This window comes from Podarcis bocagei (genome assembly GCF_964188305.1).
Source record: "Podarcis bocagei genome assembly, chromosome: 8".
NCBI lineage: Eukaryota > Metazoa > Chordata > Lepidosauria > Squamata > Lacertidae > Podarcis > Podarcis bocagei.
In genome coordinates this window covers 59,288,043-59,306,895 of record NC_138133.1, presented here as the reverse complement: position 1 = coordinate 59,306,895, position 18,853 = coordinate 59,288,043, and the positions used below count along the sequence as shown (strand labels likewise).

Here is an 18,853-nt window from a genome sequence, read left to right as displayed (position 1 = left end):
GAGCAATGAAAAACATAAAAACAACAATAAAATTGCATTCATAAAAAGTATAATACACATGACAAATCAAAATATTGTATGAATACAATATTTGGGAATGCCTGTGTGAACAGATGAGTTTTAAGCAGGTGCCTAAATAACAGGACTGCAGGTGCTTGCCTGATGCTCATTGGATGTGGATCCCAAAGGGAGATATCGCCACATAAAGGCCCTGGTCTTACAAAGATGAACCTTGGAATGTTCATCTATATGGATGTTGCTTGTTCTTGTTCAAATGGTTCTTGGGAGGAAAATGGTTTTTTGTAGAATTTTCTGCTTTCTATCATTTGCTATACTGGCTGAGGTTGACCAGAAGACTTTTCGAAGACATCAGGTTGGGAAAGGCTGCTGTATGAAATCCTGCCTTGAAAAAAACACACACACAACACACACACCGGCAACTTGCTGCAGGGCAGATGGCTATGTTAAGATAATGGATCTGTGATTAACTGGAATGCATGTGCCCATTCATTACCACAACACACCTGTTATTTCTCCTAGTGGGTGATTTGGGAATAACATGCTCTGTGCATGACTGAAGGAAACAGCTTCAGGTAAAATGCATAAAAGTCTTACATCACCTTATATGTCACTGTAAAACAGCCCAATTCTTAGCTACTGCAATAAAATAAATCAGCAGTAGATGATCTTGCACATGGCCCTGTTTCAAACATGGTTGAGTTTCTCCTAGACAGTGTAGTCCTATGCATATGTTGCACAAATATAAGTTCCAGTGTGTCTGTGGTGCTTTATTGCACTTAAGTTTGGAATTTGAAAATCTTAATCTCAGGGTCATGGGTTCGAGACAAACATTGGCCAAAAATATTCCTGCCTTGCAGGGGGTTGGACTAGATGACCCTCGTGGTCCCTTCCAACTCTACAGTTGTATGATTCTATACTCTATACTAGTGATGGATGGATTTGTAACTTGTTCACCAGCTTACAAGTCAAACAGTATAAACTCAGACAAAAGTTCTCTTGTTGGAAGAAGCTCAAACGATCTTCACATGTTTGCACACGCACGTTGCCAAAGCGCATTTTGGGAATGTAGTGTGTTACATGTTCTTTTCCACCTTCATCCATGTTCTTCCACCAACTGCAGACTGGTGCAGAGTAGAAGAAGATCAAGTTGTGTTCGTGACAAAAATGCCCGTAACTAAAGAGTTGTAGTTAAATTGTTCTGCACGTGCATGGCAAATGGGACTTTTCATTTCCTTCAGAATGTGTAAAAGGTTGCGGAAACAAAACAACTGAGCATGTACAAAATGGTGGAGTTGGGCTACTTAGCCATGTCAGTCATACAGGATAACAAATAAACTTGTAAGCAACCAGTTTCAATTATGAAACGATTATAAGTTGTTGGATTGAAATCAGAGTTTTTAATACATTTGTGAATTACGGACGTACTAACATTCATTTACGGACCAACTAATTTTGAGATAGAGTGGTGTCATTGCCCTGAAATAATTTATATCTTCAAAAACATTGCACTTTAGTGCATTTGCTCTATCTATTTTTTTCTTACTGGATTAGAATATTAGAAATCTTAGTCTTTTTTTAATGATCTTATCCTCTAATTATAGTGAGAAAGGACCGAACTTGTGTTATAAATGAGCATGTTCATAATTCATTTAAAGTTTACTGGTTCCTACAACTCACGCCTGGTGGTGCCTTCTGTTCTGAATATTTTTTTGCTGGTCACCTATGAATAAAGTAAATAAACCTAAAACCAAGGGCATCTTCTGCTATGGCACACAATTAAAATCTCCACCATTGATGGAATCTGTTGTATTCTTGGCGCCACCTTGTGGCTGAAGAAAATTGCTGTGGATGCTGCTGAGATATTTATTGACTGCACTTCAATAATCACAAGCAACAAATCAGTTGATTTATTTATTTACAACTCACATTTCCATAAAGTTATATCGAGGTAGCATAAAGCATCTAAGAATAAAATTGGCAAAAGTCTTCCATAACCTCTGCTGTGCTGCTGAACCCCTAGTGGTAGGGAGATTCACAGGGCAATGTCTACAACACTAAAGGCTCTGTCCAGTGCTTTTTAATATATATAGAAAAAGGTGCCAGCACTCACCATGAGGTTGTTATACTAAGTGCCAGACTTTCCTGGTTAGGAAGACCCAAACAGGGATTTCATTTCCTTAGAATCTTGCGAAAGAACAATGTTAGACAGCAACTGATGATTTCCTTCTATCAGTCCACAATAGAAACTGTATTACGGTGTGGTACGCTGGTTTGACAGCCATGGACAGAAAGTCCCTACAGAGGGTGGTGAAGACAGCACACGATATCATGGGCTGTCCCCTGAGTCCGCTAGATGTCATCGCAGGAGACCGTTGCCTCAGAAGAGCGAGGAACATTCTCAGGGATGACTCACACCCTGGCCAGCACCTTTTCAATCTCCTGCCCTTGGGCAGGAGATACAGAAGCATGATAAGCCACACCAACAGGTTAAAGAACAGTTTCTACCTGTGGGCCATGAGGCTGCTGAATGGAAGACAGCAACATTGCAGCTGACGTTTGGGGTTGGTGGTCGTTCGACAGCACACAGAGTGTAACAAGGACTGAGAGATTGAGGGGGGGTGTTGTTTAATCTCACTGTAAACAAGTGGTACTGTGACAATAAAGTATTTCTATTTTCTATTTTTATTTTCTATTTTAACATTTGAGGAAAAAAGGTACCCCCAGAAAAAAGCACTGGCTCTGTCCCTAGGAAAGGCTAAGCAAACCTCAAGGACACGGGGAATCACCAGAAGTTCCCTGTCAGATGTGATATAGATGGTATGTAAATGTTCAGCTGGTCTTTAAAGTTGTTGTTGTTGTTATACCCACCTTCTTCCCTTCCAGGGACTCAAGGTAGCTTACAGATAAAACAAGAGCAGCTAAAAACAGGAAAAAATATTTTAAAAACAATTAAACATTAATAGAATTAAAACGTAAATACCCGCACACCTATATATGACCTATTAAAAACATACAGATAATTACAATAAAAACAACACAGCACCAGTCCTTTCATTCAAAGCAGTCGGTTCCCGAAAGCCTGTTGGAACAAGAAAGTCAACACCTCTTGGCAGAAAGACATGGAAGGAGCCAGTCCAGCTTCTCTTGGGAGGCAGTTTCTAAAGTCTGGGAGCAGCCACCTGCGTCCCCACCAAGCTTGCCTGTGTGCAGTGGCGTAGCGTGGGTTGTCAGCACCCGGGGCAAGGCAAGTAATTTGCACCCCCTAACCCGTGGATTTGCGCCCCCTAACCCGTGGATTTGCGCCTCGTAACCCTAACCCCCAGATGTTGCGCCCGGTGCGCCCGGCCCCCCTGCACCCCCCACGCTACGCCACTGCCTGTGTGGGTGGCAGCACTGAGGGAAGGGCATCCCTCAAAGATCTCAGAACCCAGGGAAGATTCCTATGAGAGAATACTGAATTTCAGATGCTTTCGGCACAAGTTGTTTAGGGCTTTGCAAATTAACACAAGGACCTTGAACCGGGCCCAGTAGCAAGTTGGCAACCTGTTTAGCCCTGTTGGGATGGAGTAACACATGTCCAGTCATCTGCCCCTGACATCTAGGCCACCATTGTATCCAGGCACTAAGCCAGGGGGTTGCACAGTCTCTGTGGAGAAACAGAGTTGGGTATTGCCAACATACAGTTCTACATTTGTACTTCTAGTACATCATCCACAAAGGCACTTTTGATGGTATTTCAGTTTATATCCAGTCTATCTGTTCTTCAGTTCTTGCTTTGTAAGACCATGTTCCACTGTGACTTAACGTGGTATGAGTTGGTTCTTATAAAGAATTGATGTGGTTATGGTAAATAAGGCTGATGATAAGTTGCAGAGCAGGTAGAAATACCAATAATGTGACTCAAGTCTGCCCTCTAGTGTGTAAAAGTCATATACCACAGCAGTGTTTAAGAATTGATCTGGGCGACTTAAATTTCAGGTTTTCTCTCCCCGAAACCTTGCCATCTAGCACCATCTTAATTGCTTGCCTCAGTTAATAACACAGTGCTGCACTCAGGTAGGTAGCCGTGTTGATCTGACGCAGTAGAAATATATAATAAAAAAATTGTCCAGTCGCACCTTAGAGACCAACTAAGTTTGTTCTTGGCATGAGCTTTTGTGTGCATGCACACTTCTTCAGATACGAGTGTGCATGCACACGATAGCTCATACCAAGAACAAACTTAGTTGGTCTCTAAGGTGCGACTGGACAATTATTTATTTATTTATTATTTATTTATTTATTTTTATGTATTTCTACAGTGCTGCACCTTAGAAACTGAGGTGGTTTGTTTGTTTATAATTAACCTTTATAATAAAAAACCTTGCAATTGTTTTTTTAAAACTCAAACTCAATAGAAAGGGAAGAAGAACAGACACACTTTGCGCAATCCTACCATCGTTTAGGAACCTTTCCAACTCTTTGGGGCTCAATTCCATCAAAATGAATTGGGGTGGTGAATTGTGGATGACGACCAAAATGTCGTTGCGAAACCTCTCGGAGCTTTAGCTCTGAAAGGTTTTGAACTTGGCTCCCCTATCACTTTTATTTATTTGCTTAAAATTATCTCTTATTTTATGCATGTCACTTAGTGATAACGGGGCATAAAGAATCGATCACTCCTCCTCCCAAATTCAGTTTGGATTTGTGAGGATTCCCTATGAGGAGACATTCAGTCAACTTGAAGCAGTCTTGGCTGGTGGGGGATGGAGATAGCACCTTTTTCAGGATCCTCACTTTCCATTAGGCTTTGTCTTCTTCCTCTGGGAAATAGTTTGGGAACCACTGTCTTAACAAGGTACTTTATGCAAAATTAAACCAGGTTCTCTGCGTATTTTTATGGGAGTCAAGCCCCACTGATTTTAATACTCCACATAAACGAGTGTAAGATTGTGATCTTAGAGGCCGAGTCATTTGCACACATTCTGCAGCGGAATGAGTTTGCTAGGTTTTTTTTGCTAAGGAGGAAAAAATCAGGATCTGATTGTGGCTTTTAGTCCAGCTGATTTCTAATGGACTGAAACTATACGTATCCCATCGTGCCGATTGAACAGAAAGTGCACATTACATTTCCACACACCCCTCCCCAAAGGGCTGTAGCATCAATCAGTTGCTTGGGAAGGCCAGGGTTGTATTGAAGCGCCCACTCTCTCCCTGAACACCTTGGGAGTGATTACAGTTTTTTCTTCTTTTTTTTAGGGCTCTGTATCTGCAGATCTGGATTAAGGAGAGGGAACATGTGCACGGCACATGTTCAGGCAAGCAGTTCTTCATCTGGCCGGCAATATGAGTGCGGATGCTCCAAAGAAGCAAATGAGTTAACGTCTGCCCATCATGTTTCAGCCACACAACTCTTTCCAAGTCACATTTTCTGCTTGTAAAGCAACGTCTCTTTCCTCCTATCTGCAGCTCAGATATAAAACTGAGTAACAGGGGCATTAAGTCATACCTCTGCTAAAGCAGGTAATGCACGCTTCGCCGTGTAGGGTTTTGGCAAGCGGATTCAGGGCAACTGTTCAAGTCAAACAAGTCATTTCCTGCTGCACTTGAGCAGCCTGTAAACACTTCAGCCAGATCTTTTCTAGTCAACTTCTTCACTGCCTGGCATTGGGGGGGGGGGGGACGTCTGATTGCAACAAGCAGAGCTGTTGAAGGGAGTCCTTGGCCGCAGAGAAAACCTATTAGCTGAGTTGTGTTTGTCAAGGGGAAAGTAAAGGGACAGACATTCACATTGTGAACCACTGTATCCTTTTGTGAGAGCAAGTCATCTTCACGAGTGGTTAGTTTTGGAGGGGTCACATTGAACAAAGCTCAGCACAGAGTTGAACAAATCTTAGTGTTATTGTTCCTTACTTGTGTCAGCTCCAGGTTTTGGAGGGCCCATGGGTGAGGCACTCTTCATGGTCCCCTCTCTCAGTGATTTTATGTCCTTTATGCCAAACATCATCATCATAATAATAATAATAATAATAATAATAATAATAATAATAATAATAATAATAATAATTTATTTGTACCCCGCCCATCTGGCTGGGTTTCCCCAGCCACTCTGGGCGGCTTCCAACAAAGATGAAAAATACACTAAAATGTCACATATTAAAAACTTCCCTGAACAGCGCTGCCTTCAGATGTCTTCTGAATGTCAGGTAGTTGTTTATCGCTTTGACATCTGATGGGAGGGCGTTCCACAGGGCAGGCGCCACTACCGAGAAGGCCCTCTGCCTGGTTCCCTGTAACTTGGCCTCTCACAGTGAGGGAACCGCCAGAAGGCCCTCGGAGCTGGACCTCAGTGTCCGGGCAGAACGATGGGGGTGGAGACGCTCCTTCAGATATACTGGACCGAGGCCGTCCAGTATTCAACAACCACCACCCAGGAGGTTCTAGCCAGCTGGTGCTCAGCAGATGCCCAACAAGACTGACCCTTGACACTGGGCCTGTTCCTTACACACATGGAACAAGATTTGAACCCAGGTCTTTCAGCCCTGGTCCAGCACTCTAACCACTACACAACATTGTGAGACCATAATGAGAGCTATTTTATAATTATATTTTCATGTGCTTTGAAAGAAACAATCCTGGATACGGTACATCCTGGGTCTATTTTGCAATCAGCAACTTTGGATTTTCAGTTACTGAAAAAGATGACCTCGTTGAAAACTGCATCAATTTTTTTGACGCAGCTATGTCGAGTATTGTTAATAGGGTATGAAACATTTGTTTTCTACCTTTTGTTTTCATTGTATGATACTGGGTTATTTGAGACTACCGTATCCTGTATATATCCAGTATACTACTGTGACCCCCAAGAGACCTGCAAGTTATACAGAAATCTGAAACCCACACCACAGTAACCTGGAGCAGGGCTTTTAGTATGGCTGCCTCAGCCTGTGGAATATCATCCCTGTTGAGATACAACAGGTTCCCACTATCTGTGCTTTCCAGAAACAACTGAAGACATTTTTGTTACAACAAACTTTCCCACTGGATGGCTATGTCTCTTCCATGGCTGTCTCCTATTATTATTTTTCAGTTTATTTACTGTTGTTTTCTGTGCTGTTTTTCTTATAATGTGTGCATTGCCTTGAGGCATACACATGGAAGGCAATTCATAAATATTAATCTTAATTATAAGCTGATTCATATTTCAGTTTGATATCAGAAAAATACCTTCTGTATTTACCTGTTTGCAATGCATTTAATTATTGTGTAGCAATTATTCTCTTATATTTGTATATTTGGTTGAATTTTGCTAAAATGTAAAGTTCTGGTTCTGATGAGGGATGGGAGAGGAATTAGATTCAATTTAACATTTAAAGCCAAACCTATCAAACGTGCACTTTCTGAAACAATGTTAGAACAACAACAACAAAAATCATTTGAAATTCACACTTACCTGAATTTTGCAATGCAGTTCTCAAACCAAAGTTTACAAAAATGCACAGATTTTCGAAAAGTGTACATAGAAATTAATATATCGGTGAAGAATGAATTATTTTAGGAGAAATTGCTTGCAAAATGTATATAATAGTTAGAACTACATACAGACATGTGGCATTGTGGGTTAAACCACAGAGCCTAGGACTTGCTGATCAGAAGGTCGGCGGTTCAAATCCCCGCAACAGGGTGAGCTCCCATTGCTCGGTCCCAGCTCCTGCCAACCTAGCAGTTTGAAAGCACGTCAAAGTGCAAGTAAATAAATAGGTACCGCTCCGGCAGGAAGGTAAACGACGTTTCCGTGCGCTGCTCTGGTTCGCCAGAAGCGGCTTAGTTATGCTGGCCACATGACCTGGAAGCTGTACGCCGGCTCTCTTGGCCAATAAAGCGAGATGAGCACCGCAACCCCAGAGTTGGTCACGACTGGACCTAATGGTCAGGGGTCTCTTTGCCTTTACCTATTGAATGTCACTAATCTGTCTGTTTTAAGTGCTGTGCTAGCCTTTTGATGCGTATTAAATGAGCTGTTGATAGTTGAACTTTTTGTGTCACATTATAGTGATATTATAACTTCTGTTGTGTATTATGATTGTAGACTGCTTACTTTTCTGCAAACCCATTTGAGCATAAAGGCATGGGTGGAGAATGCAATCTATAAATAGTGACTTCTAGACAGCTATGGATTAATAATTTGCAGTTTTTGGTCCTATTTGAGTTGGCTCTGTAATAACTTGAGTGTAAAGAAGACAAATGTGAAGACATTTGGTTGGCTTTTCTTGAGACCAATGTTTTATAGTCATCACTTTCCCGAAAGCCTGCACATTCATTGCATTGTCCCGTTCCCCCCCCCCCCCCCCCGTTATTGTAAATTTTATTAATGTGCATATTTGGCACAAGTGGGAGGACATTTTTCAGTGGAAGGGCTGCATTTCCTGTTGGGCAACCACCTGGTGGCGCCAGAGGCAAAAGTGGGTGAATTAGTTAGGGAGAGTCCTGAGGTCCAGAAAGAGTTATAATAGTTTACACTGACCTTTTCTAAATAGGAAGGCATGAGGAATTCATTCTTGATATAGACTTCTGAGATGAACTGCGCTGGTTCATCCTGCCCTCCTCATCTAATGTGTTAATCAGAATGCGGTTATCCTTCAGTTTTCACACATCTATGAATTTTATGATGAAACATTCTCTTGGCTCAAAAAAATGCATACAAGTGCATTTAAAATGCATACTTTTAGATAAAATCTGTTTTAGAAATGAGTATTTTGTGAGGAAATAGGTTCTAGGATATGTATTTACATGTGATATTTTTTGTTTTTTGTTTTAAATACAAATTAGTGAAATGGAATGGGCTTATGAATGAACGCATGCAAAGGAGATTCGGTCTTGCTAAAACATGATTCAGATATTGCTTAGGCAAAACATCACATCTCAGTTTGGAGCCTGGACTATGTTGTTCAGTGACCAGGCCCCATCTGTATGGGCATTCTGTCAGCTCTTGAATACACCCCTCTTTTAGGCAAGGTTTCTTCAGATCTTGAACTTCATGGCTTCATGTTTTAATGGTTATGCTTTTTAATGAGCATGGTTTCTTGTACAGTGGTACCTCGGGTTACAGACGCTTCAGGTTACATACACTTCAGGTTACAGATTCCGCTAACCCAGAAATATTACCTCAGGTTAAGACCTTTGCTTCAGGATGAGAACAGAAATTGTGTTCTGGCAGCGCGGCAGCAGTGGGAGGCCCCATTAGCTTAAGTGGTGCTTCAGGTTAAGAACAGTTTCAGGTTAAGAACAGATCTCCAGAATGAATTAAATACTTAACCTGAGGTACCACTGTATATTTTAAATAGGGGTGTTTTCAATGTTGTTTTATTGTATAGAATTGTTTCATTGTATATTTTAATTATGAATGGATTTCATAATTGATTTTATGCTTGTAAACCACTTAGAAGCCATTGTGGCATGTAAGTAGTATATAAAGTAATAGTAGTAGTAATCTGGTAATGAGTACTAAGAAAAGCATTTCTCTCTGCATAGCTTTGTTGTACAAAACAGGATGCTTTATAATAAATAGTAAACGAACTTCACTGTTTATACAAGAGGGAAAGTTTCACTACTGGACTTTAATGCTGATACATCCTTGCTTTCTACCATCATCAAATTTCTTGGATATGTGGGACTGCTACAGCTTTTTAAATAAGGCCGGAAAATGTCACATTGACTGTTGCTCTTCTTTAGTACAAGAGAGGGCAGTCTTAGCCCACTAACGCAGACATAAGACAGTAGACAGAAATGTGAGGGACTCTTATCTTGCTACGCCGGACTGTAAAGATTGCTGCATAACTGAGAGAAGCCGGAATTCTATCCAACTTCTTATATGTGAAGGAAAAGGGATTTTGTTTCATTTTTTTAAAAAAAATGATGTGTACTTTTTCATGCAATGGTTATTACACACTTCATTGAATTTTTTTTTAAAAAAATTAAAAAGCATAAAGTGTTCACTTCCAGGACAAATACATGTATGTAGTCATCCACACGGCATCAAAACAGACTTGGGCAATCTTCCACATTATATATTAAGGTCACATTCGCAGGGTGTATGTCGTTGTCACCTGTCATTTCGGGGCAACGTCTTGTACCCAATCCCATGTGAGCCCTGCTGTCAGTGGAAAATGGTACCAATCCAAATGTTAAGCATAAAGAGTTGGTCTCAACGGCAGCAGCGAGACAAATAGTTGCTTCTGATTGGGGTGGGAAAACACTCTCTCCCACCACAGAAACTTGGACCCAATATATGTGGATTATAGCACTTATGGAACGCTCAGCTCACCATTGGAGGGTGATAAGAGGAATAATGACGAAAGACGGATTTGACTCTCTATGTTCTCAATTGACATATACCCCTTCCGTCCCAGTCACAACATCCAGTATGGAGAAATTATTTTGACACTCTAGATTGAAGTATGGTTATATCTCAGTGTAATGGACTTGTTTTTAAAAACAGGAAAAAAATGTAGGTTTTGGTGAGTAGAGGGGGCCTTTGGAACTCCTTTCCATTACACATCAGACAGGTGCCATTTCTAATGCTGGATTTGAAATGGCCTATGATTACTTTTACAACTGAAATCGTTTTTGCATGTGGAATCGTTTTTATTCTCGATGTTTTTGCAGTAAAGCGGCTCGTAAATGGAATCCAATTTTATGGGAAGCAGTTCATACATGAAGTCAAATAAATAAATAAATGTTGGCGACCCCCAGCACAGCCTAAGTTATCCATATCATTTACAGATCTCTGCGGTTGTGCTGCCACCACCTATTTGAACACCTTCCCCTCAAAGGAGACAACAAAGACTGATAATGAGAAAATATTTGGGTCAAGGAAGAATTTATTCAGGAATAGTGTCACAGCTTCCCAATTCAAGGAGGCTGGAATGATTCCTGCACTCGTTTCTGGTAAAGTGTGCAGAATTCAGTTAAACCCTTGAGCTGGGAATGACAATTGCATTTTTTTCAGATACAAATTTTGAACACTTTCACATCCCAATCATTGGACCCTGTTGTGATCTGTGTTTAAGGGGAAAGCACATGTACCTTTGATTTTCATATCCTGTTTCATATTCCTACTGTCTCAGAGAAATATACAAACAAATGAGCAAAATGTTTTGAAGGCTAAATAAAAATTCAGAGGTATGGAACCAATGCAGGATCATTCGCTTTCGTTCTTTGCTTATACCACTTTCCATCCATTCCTTCTTTAACCTAACTATTAACTGAGTACCGTGTAAACATGTTTATACCCCGCCCCCTGCAGCCACAGAGCTCCATACTTTAAGGGACTGGATTTTGGCTTTCTGCACTGGCATCTTGAATCAGAAAAAAATGCTTATTTGCCCATGTAATAAGGAAATGCGTGTGATCTATATTTTTCTTCATCAGATATTGGCAGCCCAGGCACTTTCTAATAAGCTCATGACAGCATCTTGATGATTTATGGTGTCACTAGCGCGTCTAAATCATACCATTCTGCTGTAAACAGGCTCTGCTAAAATGCTAAAGGGCATGAGTTTGAGGAAAGCAAAGGTTGGTTTTTGGAGCATTTGTTTCAAACCCACAAAGTTCACTGAGTTCAAAACATACTAGCACACATTCATTGTATTTTACAGACAAGGGGTAATGATCCTAAAAGTGGCTGTCCTGAAGCTTCAGTGAAGTGAAAAATTGAAGAGTTGTTTTCCTGAGTAATCTGACTCTGTGCAGCTGGATCAATAGCCAATATTTCCAGGATTTTGCTGCCGGTCAACCATTGCCTTCACTAAATTTTATTCACTAAACATTTCGTTGTGACTCTTATAGGCAGAGAAATCTCCAGTTTATAAACACTGGGGCTGGGGGAGCTGAAATGAAACTGGTTCTTCTTTATGCAACTTGTAGAAATGGGCAAACAAACTAAATTATGTTGTATGGTTCTCAAAGGGCTTGGATGGTCACTAAGGGAAGTTTCTCTCCATTTCAGTTTCAGTTTCTCTCCGTTTCCGTTTTCCACATGTCAGTTCTCCACATTTCCACATCAGTTTGCGGTTTTTTAAAAGTTCCCATGAAAATTCACCAGTGCCTTTCTCCAGTTTCTCCAAATATGCATGTTTGAATGGAATTTGGCCAAATATACTTTTTTTTGGGGGGGGGGCAAAGGATTTCCCTTAAGAGGAAATGATTTAAGGAAATGATTCAAGGAAATGATTTAACCTTAAGAGGCTGATTTCCATTCTTAAGGAAATCAGCCCTGAGTGCTCACTGGAAGGACAGATCGTGAAGCTGAGGCTCCAATTCTTTGGCCACCTCATGAGAAGAGAAGACTCCCTGGGAAAGACCCTGATGCTGGGAAAGATGGAGGGCACAAGGAGAAGGGGACGACAGAGGACGAGATGGTTGGACAGTGTTCTCAAAGCTACCAGCATGAGTTTGACCAAACTGCGGGAGACAGTGGAAGACAGGAGTGCCTGGCGTGCTCTGGTCCATGGGGTCACGAAGAGTCGGACACGACTAAACGACTAAACAACAACAACAAAAGGATTTCCCCAACGTAATGTATTCTTGGATATTATTTTCATGAATATATGCATTTTTACGTGTCCTTTACCCTAGTATTTGCATACGGTGCGCATTATGAGGCTGGAGAACTGCGTTGCAAAATCTGGAGAAGTGTGCCTATCAAAGGATGGCTGTGTTTCAATTTGGGTATTATAGAAAGTACTAGTTTGGTAGATTTGCTTTTAAATATGAAGTGGATTGAATTTTAACCCCATCTCTAGCGTGTAATGACATTTTCAAAGCATTGCACTCCGGCTGGGCAGCTGTGTGCAAGCAGCTGCTCTGTTCCCTCATCCCAGCATGTACTTTTTAAAGTGTTCACAGAGTGAAAACAGGACAGTTCCTAGGTATTCCCAAAGTACCACAGTTGCAGGGAGGAGATCATGTAAATGTTGAACTTTGCCTAAAAGGAATTAAAGCCAATCTCAGGCAAGGGTTACCATAAACTCCAGACCCAAGTCTTATACAGATTAATGCAGAAAAGCAGTCTTGTCATTATTTTTAGGCATGATCAGAACACCAGCGTTTTTTCAGATGTGCTTTTCTCTGGCCTATAAATCCACAAGAGGACGCTTTTATTTCCCAAAAAATCTCTTCCAAGAATATATATCTCTAACAAAATGGTTTTTAGCTGGCTTCCTTAAAACAACTGTAGAAATCCACGGAGGGGAATATCTGCAACCCAGATGCTGTAAAACAAGTAGCAGCACAGTGGGTTGGGGTTAAAAACGGGGATTAAAATGAGGGTGGAGCCCCCAATTCTTTCCTGTGTTGTGTTCTCTCCACACATTTCATATTTACAAAAATTGCAATGCTTGCTTGCATTGGAATAGTCTTACAGAGCTCACTAAACTCTATAAGTAACTGTAATCCAATGCAGGATTACTCAGAAAAAAGTCCTATTGTGTTCAATGGGGCTTACTCTCACAGACTTGTCCTTATGATGGCAACCTAAATAAATAGTCTGGATATGTTGTAAAAATAATATACTATATACACAACTTTTGTTGTGAACCCAGGTCCATAAAGCAGGAATAAAATATCCAAATAAATCCATGAAGTACCCGGTAATAGAAACAGGTACAGTGGTACCCCGCAAGACGAATGCCTCGCAAGACGGAAAACCCGCAAGACGAAAGGGTTTTCTGTTTTGGAGGCGCTTCGCAAGACGAATTTCCCTATGGGCTTGCATCGCAAGACGAAAGCCCATAGGGAAATGCTGGCGGTCGGGAGCAAAGACTTTCGCCCACAGCCGGCCTTCAGAAGAGGACCTCTTCTGAAGGCCGGCGGGGGGCAAAAGTCTTTGCTCCCCCCCGCCTGCCTTCCCCCCACCTGCCCCGGGCGATCTTAAAATGCTGGCGGGCGGGAGCGAAGCGTTCGCTGCCGACCCCCAGCATTTTAAAATCTCCAAGGGACAGCAGAGAAGTCTCTGTCCCGGGGAGGTTTTAAAATGCTGGGGGTCGGGAGCGTTCGCTGCCGACCCCCAGCATTTTAAAACGATGTTCCGAAGTGGGGAGGTGGGGCGGGAACATCTGCCCCAGCCGCCCCACTTTGGAACGATGTTCCGAAGGGGGGAGGGGGGCGGGAACAGCTGCCCCATCCGCCCCACTTCGGAACGATGTTCCGAAGGGGGGAGGTGGGGCGGGAACATCTGCCCCAGCCGCCCCACTTCGGAACGATGTTCCGAAGGGGGGAGGGGGGGCGGGAACAGCTGCCCCATCCGCCCCACTTCGGAACGATGTTCCGAAGGGGGGAGGTGGGGCGGGAACATCTGCCCCAGCCGCCCCACTTCGGAACGATGTTCCGAAGGGGGGAGGTGGGGCGGGAACAGCGGCCCCATCCGCCCCACTTCCGAACGCTGTTCCGAAGTGGGGAGGTGGGGCGGGAACAGCTGCCCCATCCGCCCCACTTCGGAACGATGTTCCGAAGTGGGGAGGTGGGGCGGGAACAGCTGCCCCATCCGCCCCACTTCGGAACGATGTTCCGAAGGGGGGAGGTGGGGCGGGAACAGCTGCACCATCCGCCCCACTTCGGAACGCTGTTCCGAAGTGGGGAGGTGGGGCGGGAACAGCTGCCCCATCCGCCCCACTTCGGAACGATGTTCCGAAGGGGGGAGGTGGGGCGGGAACAGCGGCCCCATCCGCCCCACTTCCGAACGCTGTTCCGAAGTGGGGAGGTGGGGCGGGAACAGCTGCCCCATCCGCCCCACTTCGGAACGATGTTCCGAAGTGGGGAGGTGGGGCGGGAACAGCTGCCCCATCCGCCCCACTTCGGAACGATGTTCCGAAGGGGGGAGGTGGGGCGGGAACAGCTGCACCATCCGCCCCACTTCGGAACGCTGTTCCGAAGGGGGGAGGTGGGGCGGGAACAGCTGCCCCAGCCGCCCCACTTCGGAACGATGTTCCGAAGGGGGGAGGTGGGGCGGGAACAGCTGCCCCATCCGCCCCACTTCGGAACGCTGTTCCGAAGGGGGGAGGTGGGGCGGGAACAGCTGCCCCAGCCGCCCCACTTCGGAACGATGTTCCGAAGGGGGGAGGTGGGGCGGGAACAGCTGCCCCAGCCGCCCCACTTCGGAACGATGTTCCGAAGGGGGGAGGGGGGGCGGGAACATCTGCCCCATCCGCCCCACTTCGGAACGATGTTCCGAAGGGGGGAGGGGGGGCGGGAACAGCTGCCCCATCCGCCCCACTTCGGAACGATGTTCCGAAGTGGGGAGGTGGGGCGGGAACAGCTGCCCCAGCCGCCCCCCTTCGGAACGATGTTCCGAAGGGGGGAGGGGGGCGGGAACAGCTGCCCCAGCTGCCGGGCTTCGTAGCGCTGCTGCGAAGCCGGGCGGGGGGGTGGGAACACCTTCTGAAGGCGGGCAGGGGGCGAAAGTCTTTGCTCCCCCCTGCCTGCCTTCCCAGGGGCTTTTAAATCGCCCCGGACAGCGGAGAAGTCCTCCGCTGTCCGGGGCGATTTTAAAATGCCGCCCGCCAGCATTTTAAGATCGCCCGGACAGCGGAGAAGTCCTCCGCTGTCCCAGGGTTTTTAAAAATGCTGGGGGTGGGAAGAAAAGCCCTTGTCCCCCCCCCCCCAGCCTTCAGAAGAGGTCCGGGGACAGACTGTCCCCGGACCTGGTCTGAAGGCGGTTTCCCTAGGAACGCATTAATTGATTTTCAATGCATTCCTATGGGAAACCGTGCATCGCAAGACGAAAAACCCGCAAGACGAAGAGAATTGCGGAACGAATTAATTTCGTCTTGCGAGGCACCACTGTACTTACTTGCACACTGCATTAGGGAAGCTTTTAATGTTTGATGTATTATAGCATTTTAATATTTTTTTGGAAGCCGCCCAGAGTGGCTGGGGAAGCCCAGCCAGATGGGCGGGGTATAAATAAATTATTATTATTATTATTATTATTATTATTATTATTATTATTATTATTATTATTAACATGTTGCCCTACTTGTGTCCTGTACACGTAAAGGGAAATACAGTCATACCTCGGGTTACAGATGCTTCAAGTTGCGTTTTTTTGGGTTACGGACACGCCGAAACCCGGAAGTACCAGAACAGGTTACTTCCGGGTTTTGGTGGTTGCGCATGCGCAGAAGTGCCGAATCGCAACCCGCGCACGCGCAGATGCGCTGTTGCGGGTTGTGAATGCTGTGGGTTGCAAACGTGCATCCCACATGGATCTCGTTCGCAACCCGAATGTCTACTGTAGATCCAAAAGGAGTAGCAAAATCAACTTTGCTCCATCACCACCACCAATCAGGAATATCATATGCACCAACAGTGAACTCCATGCTCAGTTTTTATGAAGCCAAACTGGCACTGCTCATGCAGGATGGGGAGTAGAATCACCATTTATTGCATAAGTACAAAAAAAGGTTGGAAAAAACATTGAGAAACTCCCAAAGCAGACCTGTGAGGACTAAGCATGCTCAGAAGACAAGGGATAGAATGCTGATGAACTGACTGGCCTCCCCTCCTCTGCTATGTCCCCATTGCCCTCAATAGTCAGGTAGAGTTGCCACAGGATTTAGAGCCCTGATCTCGCAGAGCTCTAAATTTCCTGGAGCACCTACCATAGCCTAGCAGACTCCATGCTGCAGACGTTTGCCTTCCTGCCCATAAAGTCTCATTATTGCAGTCAATGACCAGTGTCAGGATAAAACCGCCAATTACAGAGTTTAAAATCTCAGAACAAACTAAAATAAATTAAATTACATATACATATACATATTCAAAAAAAAGCAGTTCTGGTTGGTCATTTATCTGTCAGAGGGGAACCCTTCTGATCTAGGGAGCTGGGCATGTTTAGCCTGGAGAAGAGGAGGTTAAGGGGTGATATGATAGCCATGTTCAAATATATAAAAGGATGTCACATAGAGGAGGGAGAAAGGTTGTTTTCTGCTGCTCCAGAGAAGCGGACACGGAGCAATGGATCCAAACTACAAGAAAGAAGATTCCACCTAAACATTAGGAAGAACTTCCTGACAGTAAGAGCTGTTCGACAGTGGAATTTGCTGCCAAGGAGTGTGGTGGAGTCTCCTACTTTGGAGGTCTTTAAGCAGAGGCTTGACAACCATATGTCAGGAGTGCTCTGATGGTGTTTCCTGCTTGGCAGGGGGTTGGACTCGATGGCCCTTGTGGTCTCTTCCAACTCTATGATTCTATGATTCTATGATTCTATCCGTCAAAATACTATTCCTGAGTGCTAGGCCTTCCTGCACATGAAGGACAGCAGCACTGGGTGACAGGGATGCAATGGAAAGGTTTGGGTGGGCTCATGTTAAATAGCGGCTGCGCCCTACAGCTGAGGGGGAGGCCACAGACGGACTGTTTGGGGCAGCGCGGTGCCTGCGGGCGCTCAAGCCACTGTGTCACTCCCAGGTGAGATGTGTGACTTGGGCACGCTGCAGGCCCCACGGTGAATGCCACCCACCATTTTGTCACCTCCCTCAGTGGGGACACCCAGGGTGGACCGCACCTACTGTACCCTCCTTGCTATACCCCTGGTTGGGCTGCCTAGCGGTATCTGCCCTCTCATGTGATTCTTGTTGTGTAAGGGCTCTAAAGCTTAAATATGGCCAGAGATACCTTCTCGGTGCTCGGTTAAGGCTGTTAGGGTCTCTTCTGGATTTGACTTATAAAGCCTTAAACGGCTCAGGTCAACCTCTCCCCATCATAGCTGTCAACTTTTCCCTTTTCTTGCGAGGAATCCTATTCGGAATAAGGGAATTTCCCTTAAAAAAAGAGAAACGTTGACAGCTATGCTCCCCATGTGAACCAACCCAGACCTTGTGATCTGATGATCTGAGGCCCTGTTTTGTGAGAGGTCCAGAGGGTAGCAGCACAAGAATGGGTGTTTTCTGTGGTGGCTCCCCGTTTGTGAAATGCTCTCCCCAGGGAGGTTTGCCTGGCGCCTTCATTATATATATTTAGACACCAGGAGAAAACATTCCTCTTCATCCAGGCCTTTGGCTGATTAACATTGTATGTCCTTTTAAATGTGTTTGAGGGAGGTGGGGGAGGTTATGGGTTTGTTTTGTTCTTGTTTTTATTATGCATTTTGTGTTTTTCTTTGCTGTGAACTGCCCTGGCATCTTCGGATGAAGGGCAGTATACAGATTTAACAAATAATAATAAGTAAATGTTAGTGAGATGCTTCCAGATGAGGGTTTCTCCTGCAAGCATATTTTTCACAGCATTCACACGGCATCGTTGCCATCAGACTGCCAAACATTTGATTCCAATATGTTAAGAAAAGAAAGCCTGTTGCCAATAACCTGTTTGCAATATCTCTAGAACCCGTTTATAACATCAAGCCTCCGTCTGGAAGCACCCCAGGGTAAGATGTGTTTTGGTTTTTATTGTTACATTGCTGTTGCTGGCGGTTCGTAGTTCTTAACTGTTCAACTTGTGATTTGCGGGCTCTGGCTTATTCTGTTGTACATTTTGGAAGCCACCTTGGGTGGGCCTGGTGTAGAAAGGAATTTCTCCTGTAAAATCAATAATAGTCACTGCAGCCTATCTCTAGCGCAATGTGGAAACAAGGGTAGGCAAGGATTACAGGAACTAGCCGTGCAAAAGCTTATTTATCGGTGGTATATGCCATAAGCGTGTGCCAAACCCTAGGAGATTTTAAAACACCATTAAGATAGTAAACATTGCCAAGATAAGGATTATTATCTGGATGCAACACAGAGATTTTAATGATAATTAGAGCTTGCCCGGGGGGGGGGGGAAATAGAACAGTAGAGAAAGCTAGAGTACCATT

At 44.3% G+C, this 18,853-nt stretch overlaps 2 long non-coding RNA genes across 2 annotated transcripts in view; one reads left to right on the top strand and one right to left on the bottom strand.

Moving 5' to 3' along the window:
* Positions 1–13,889, top strand: part of LOC308593209 — a 361,814-nt gene extending 347,925 nt beyond the window's left edge. Inside the window, exon 3 of the long non-coding RNA XR_014010850.1 lies at positions 13,663–13,889. This is a non-coding gene — a long non-coding RNA (uncharacterized lncRNA). The remainder of the gene's footprint in view (positions 1–13,662) is intronic.
* LOC308593195 overlaps positions 3,041–18,853 on the bottom strand; it is a 33,067-nt gene continuing 17,254 nt past the window's right edge. The window contains exons 2-3 of the long non-coding RNA XR_014010836.1: positions 3,398–3,461; positions 3,041–3,221 (exon numbers count right to left, since the gene is read on the bottom strand). This is a non-coding gene — a long non-coding RNA (uncharacterized lncRNA). The remainder of the gene's footprint in view (positions 3,222–3,397; positions 3,462–18,853) is intronic.